At 44.1% G+C, this 6,262-nt stretch overlaps 1 pseudogene; it reads right to left on the bottom strand.

Moving 5' to 3' along the window:
- LOC147449959 (uncharacterized) lies at nucleotides 1-6,050 on the bottom strand (annotated as a pseudogene).
- Nucleotides 6,051-6,262: the final 212 nt, after the last annotated feature.

The raw sequence follows: 6,262 nt of genomic DNA, 5'->3' as shown, positions 1-6,262 counted from the left end.
CTACTCGAAGTAGGGCGCAGGGTCGATCGAGGATCGTACGGCAATCCACAAGTCAAAAAGTAAAGCTCAGTGCCTGTGGTGCTCATGTAGCATCTGTCTTTAGGCTCGCCAACTAGTGTCACAACATCTGTGGATAGGCGTCTGTTGGGGTATAAAGCCCAATGTGGTCGCCCAGGTAAGTGGGCGGGCCGCCAGGTATGTACACATATTCTTTTGTAAAAACCTAATAAGAACTCACTATGCTCTACACATTACAGTAGAGCGAGTTCACCATATCGTCGTGCTCTTCTTCTCGCACACTCTCTCGCGTCGCACTTCCGCTCGTACTCCTTCAACTGGTATCAGAGCTCAGATCGAGGCTCAGGGTAGCACTGCAGGAGGCTAGAGTCACCAACTCAAATTGGAGTGAAATTCGACAGGCAAAGACACGGCCCCAAATCCTGTGGGATAGCTCGAGGGGCTCGGTGTTCTCAGAATTTCATTCTGAGGTCATCTCGGCCACCGTTCGGCTTCGACAAAGGTCTGCGCAGGCCATTTTCGACTACGTGGTCTCGACGGGTGCAGATCCGACTCTGCAAATTTGGGGTTTTCGGCCTACGACTGCAGGTGCTGAGGATATCGACACTCCCAGAGTGTTGATTTGTGGCTGTCTACACATCGAAGGACGGCTCACAGTTCTTGGAGGCGTGTCACATACGACAAGGGCGCATCTACACACAGACTGTAGGCGACATCCACTAGTTCATCAGGTAGCTTGTGTTTGCTGCTTGATATTCCAGATTTCATCCTGACATTGCAGGTACTTCCGCATGGGATGTATTGTCAGAGATTATGTATGTCTGTTGAGGGTTTGCTGGCTGTGAGTCACACAGCAAACAATCGCTTTAGCGGTTATAGCATACAGTGGGAAATTTGTGGATGTATGACTTTGTGGGAAGTCTATGTACTGTCAGATTTACTACAGCCTTTGTTGAGGGTCGAGTGAGGTTTTATTGAGTTGGGGGATTCTCGAATGTTGAGATCCTTTCGGTGATACAGGTCTTGGAGCGATCCCTCGAGCACCCTTAGATAGGCAGCTAGGATGTATTGACTGTGAGTTAGACAGTTGGGATTGCATCTTTGCTTTACTGCCGTTGAGGCATTGTTGCAGTCTATGCTTACAGGACAGTGACAGGACAGTCAGAGACAGTACAGGTGCAGGACAGGTTTACCCGCAACTTACAGAGTCAGAGAGACAATGTGTTTTTGAGCTGTTTTTGATCTGTTTTTTGAGTACACCAGAGCCATTTTACAAAGGAGACTCTGCCGAAATTTATGCAGAATCTGAAGCTTTCTTGGTTCATTTGACAGGTTCATATTGGTTCAGAGGTCAATTTACAGGGGAAACTCTGCCGAATTTTTCCCAGGAAAGTAAACTACTGTGAAGCGTAGCTATGGCTGGATCACAGGACACTGCTCTTTACAATATCAAGAAGCTGGATGGAACCAATTTCCCATTGTGGAAGAAGCAGATTTGGCACGTGTTGGTACAAAAGAAGCAGATAAAACCTATAAAGCTCAAGGGGATAAAACCAAAAGATATGGACGAAGATGAATGGAGCGAAATGGATGAATTGGCACTTTCTACCATTATGCTGACTTTGGCAGAAAGCGTTTACTTCAATGTAGCAGACGAGATGTCGGCTTATCAAGCACGGTTAAAGCTCAGTGATCTTTACGAGAAGCAGAGTGCAGCTTCACAGGTATACTGGCTTAAGAAGCTTGTTGACTTGAAGATGAAAGAAGGGACACCTATGTCCAATCATCTGAATGAATTCAACAAAATCTATAGTCAGTTGTTAGCTCAAGGTATCAAGTTTGATGAACCTGTTAGAGCTATGTTCCTGTTGATCACAGTGTCGGAAAGTTGGGACACTTTTCACACAGCTTTGAGTAATTCTGCACCTCCAGATGGTTTGAACATAGTAGGTGTAGAAGGAAGTCTGCTTACTGAAGAAACCAATAAAAAGACAATGGACAAAGGCAAAGGAACAGCCTTAGTTGTCAGGGGAAGGACCAAAGAAAAGTACAAAGGTGGAAAGAGGAATCAGTCTCGTAGCAAGTCCCGCAGTGCTAAAGGCAAGAGTGACATAGAATGCTACCATTGTGGCAAGAAGGGTCACATGAAAAGAGACTGCAGAGAATGGAAAGCAGAAAAAGGCAAAGAGAAAGTTGAAGACCATGGTGAGAATAACAAGTCCTCAGTGAAGATTCAAGAAATAAATGTGACAAACACTGTTGCAGAGGATGACAGTCTAGTGTCAGGAGACATCTACTTCTTGAAGAATACAATGGACTCAGCTCTTCTTACAGCATCTGATGGAAATGCACTGAGTGATTGGATTATAGACTCAGGGGCATCACTTCATGTGTCTCCAAACAAGGAGTGGTTTACTTCTTATGTGACCACTAAAGATCATGTTCGGCTAGGCAATGGGCAGACATGTGAGATCTTAGGTGTTGGAGATGTTCAATTGAAGTTTCAGAATGGCTCTTCTTTCACGCTGAAGAATGTGAGACATATTCCCGCAATTACAAAGAGCTTGATCAGCACAGGTTTACTTGATGATGCTAGCTACGTCACCACTTTTGGACAGAACATGTGGAAGATATCCAAGGGTTCTATGACAGTAGCACATGGAGTAAAGTCTGGAGGACTTTACATGATTTATGTGTCAAATGTCTCTAAAAATGTAATCAATGTAACCGAGCAGCCGAACGTTTCTTTGTGGCATAGCCGCTTAGGACATATGTCCAAGAAGGGAATGGAAATCTTGTCTCGTTCTGGTTATTTGCCTGGCTTTTCATTTAATGATTTTGAATTCTGTGAACATTGTCTGTATGGTAAGCAAACACAGCAGCCACATAAGCATAGAAGCAGTAGAAGAGATACACAGTTGGCACTTGTTCATAGTGATTTCTGTGGACCTATGCCTAACCTATCTCTAGGGGGAGCTTCTTACTTTATGACATTTATAGCTTCTTAATTTATGACATTTATAGATGATTACTTGAAGAAAGTATGGGTTTACCTTCTCAAGCACAAGGATGAAGCGTTTAGTGTTTTCAAAACGTTTGTGACACTTGTGGAGAATCAGAGTGGCAAGAAGCTTAAATGCTTACGCACTGACAATGGTGGAGAGTATGTTTCAAAGGCCTTTCAGGACTTTTGTGAGTCAAAAGGTATAAAACGTGAACTTACTGCTCCTTACAATCCTCCTCAAAATGGTGTTGCTGAGAGGATGAATAGGACCATACAAGAGAAGGTCAGAAGTATGTTGTCTAATGCACAGCTGCCAAATGGGTTTTGGGCTGAAGCTGTATCAACAACTGTTCATCTTGTAAATAGATCTCCAAGCAAGGTTTTGCAGAAGGATTCAGTGCCAGAGATGGTATGGTCAGGCAAAATTCCCTCATACAAGCATCTCAGAGTCTTTGGCTGTGAGGCATATACTCACGTTCCAAAGGAATTTAGGAACAAACTTGAGCCAAAGAGTAGAAAGTGCATCTTTCTAGGCTATGGTAATTCCGGTGAGATGGGGTACAGACTTTGGGATCCCGAATCCAGAAAGGTTTTTCGCAGCAATGATGTTCACTTTAATGAATCCAAATATCATTCTAAACCAGAGAGGGTTGAGGAGATTAGAAGAGTTGTCTTCCAAGAAGATGGACCTGCACGTGCAAGACATAATGTCAGGGCTCCAGAGGAGCAAGGACGGGATAGAGTGGAACCACATGTTGTGGCTGAGCCTGAGCCACCTATTGTGCGTAGATCTGGACATGTCACGCGACCTCTTGATAGGTTTGTTCCATCTATGAACTATGTCATGTTGACTGATTGCAATGAGCCTTCATGTTACAAGGAAGCAGTGCAAATGAAGGACTCCGGGAATTGGCTAGTTAAATTACCACGGGGCAAAAAGGCTCTACCCTGTAAATGGGTTTACAGGTATAAGATCACCGCTCATGATAGTCAGCCAAAGTACAAAGCAAGGCTTGTTGCCAAGGGCTTTAAGCAAGAACAAGGCATTGACTTTGATGAAGTCTTCTCTCCGGTGGTCAAGATGACTACATTGAGATGCTTTCTTGCATTGGTTGCCATATTAGATTTGGTGTTGCACCAAATGGATGTCAAGACAGCGTTCTTGCATGGTGATTTAGATGTGGAAATTTACATGCAGCATCCAGAAGGGTTTGTTGAGAAAGGCAAGGAAGATTGGGTATGCCAGTTGTTAAAGAGTCTTTATGGCTTAAAACAATCACCGAGGGCATGGTACCATAAATTCCACAAGTTTATGCTTTCTCAAGGCTACAAACGTAGTGAGTTCGATCACTGTCTATATACAAAGAAGGCTAAGGATGGCAGTTGGCTGATCCTTATTTTGTATGTGGATGACATGTTGATTGCTGGCAAGCACTTGGAAGAAATTTCAGCTTTGAAGTCAAAGATGGCAAAATCGTTTGACATGAAAGACATGGGTGAGGCAAGTCATATACTTGGTATGCGCATTGAGAGAGACAGATCAAAGAAGTTGATTTGGTTATCTCAAACAGAGTATATTGACAAGGTTTTGCAACGTTTCAATATGGAGAAGGGAAAGGCATTGAGTGTTCCATTGCCACCATATGTGAAACTTAGCAAACAAGATTGTCCTGTGTCTGAGGAAGAACAGGCTGAAATGGATAAGATTCCATATGCGTCTGCAGTGGGTAGTTTGATGTATGCAATGATTGCTACTCGCCTAGACATTGCATTTGCAGTGGGAGTAGTAAGTCGATACATGTCAAACCCAGGCAAGAAACATTGGGAGGCAGTGAAAGGAATATTGAGATACCTGAAAGCTACAAAGAGTATGCGTATATGCTATGGGAGTCAGGAGCTAAGTGTAAAGGGTTTTACAGACTCAGATTATGCAGGTGACTTAGACAACCGAAGGTCTACGTCAAGGTATGTCTTTACATTGGCTGGTGGAGCAGTATCATGGCGTTCTAGATTACAAGATTGTGTTACTCAGTCTACTACAGAGGCTGAATATGTTGCAGCATCAGAGGCATGCAAAGAATCAATTTGGCTTAATCGACTAGTAACAGATTTGGGAATCAAAGAAGAGATGCCTGTGTTATATTGTGATAGTCAAAGTGCTATACAATTGGCTCGCAATCTAGTTTATCACTCAAAGAAAAAGCATGTGGATGTGAAGTATCATTTCATCAGGGAAATGCTCGAGGATAAGCAACTTCAGCTTGTCAAAGTTCACACCACAGAAAATCCTGTTGATCTACTTACAAAAGGACTTCCCTCAGAGAGCTTTGCGCATTTTCGCAAGCAGTTAGGTGTAGGGTTGTACATCACTTCTCTACATCTCTTGTATATTAGCTTGTATAGTAGCTTCTCTCACACTTAAAGTACCACATTGGACTTTAAGTGGGAGGTTGTTGGGGTATAAAGCCCAATGTGGTCGCCCAGGTAAGTGGGCGGGCCGCCAGGTATGTACACATATTCTTTTGTAAAAACCTAATAAGAACTCACTATGCTCTACACATTACAGTAGAGCAAGTTCACCATATCGTCGTGCTCTTCTTCTCGCACTCTCTCTCACGCCGCACTTCCGCTCGTACTCCTTCAGCGTCTACCAGAAGTGCGACACTCTAATCGATATATGCGCTGAGCACTATCTATATAGATCACACGAGGACCTACCCGCTGTAATGTAACCTGCACGGGATGGTCGAAGGCCTCAAGGCAATCATCTACGTGTACTAGCTCTATCTCCTCTAGCCTAATCAAATGGTCGACCACATACGCGGCACGATAGTCATCTCTAAATGTGCCATCCCGCGTGTCGTCGGGAAGGACTCGCACCACCTGGAGGGTTCTGTGTGGGGCCAAAGGAGGTGCGGCACTGGACAAAGAAATGTCCATATGTATCCGTGTAAAAGGGCCGGCCTCTGTGCTCGCCTACAAGTGTGAGTAATGTGTACTCAGAGCACGAAGTGGTCATGGCCATCATATGTGCGTTCTCGGCGTGTGATAGGCCTCTAAATCTCGTCAGCTCGTCGAATGTAGACTAAAATCAAAATCTGCACTATATCGAGGTTTATGTGTACAATCGGACTCAAATCTGACAAAATCTAGCAAAACCTAACTCTCGGACGTATCTGCTCTAAATGTGTCTAATCGTGTGTACATGCACGTGAGCGTCGAGTATGTGGGGCGTGTGAT

The sequence above is a fragment of the Adiantum capillus-veneris genome, chromosome 10, assembly GCF_014529385.1.
Source record: "Adiantum capillus-veneris isolate H3 chromosome 10, ASM1452938v2, whole genome shotgun sequence".
Lineage (NCBI taxonomy): Eukaryota > Viridiplantae > Streptophyta > Polypodiopsida > Polypodiales > Pteridaceae > Adiantum > Adiantum capillus-veneris.
The sequence above is the reverse complement of the archived record's forward strand: the minus strand, read 5'-3'. Positions and strand labels throughout refer to the sequence as shown.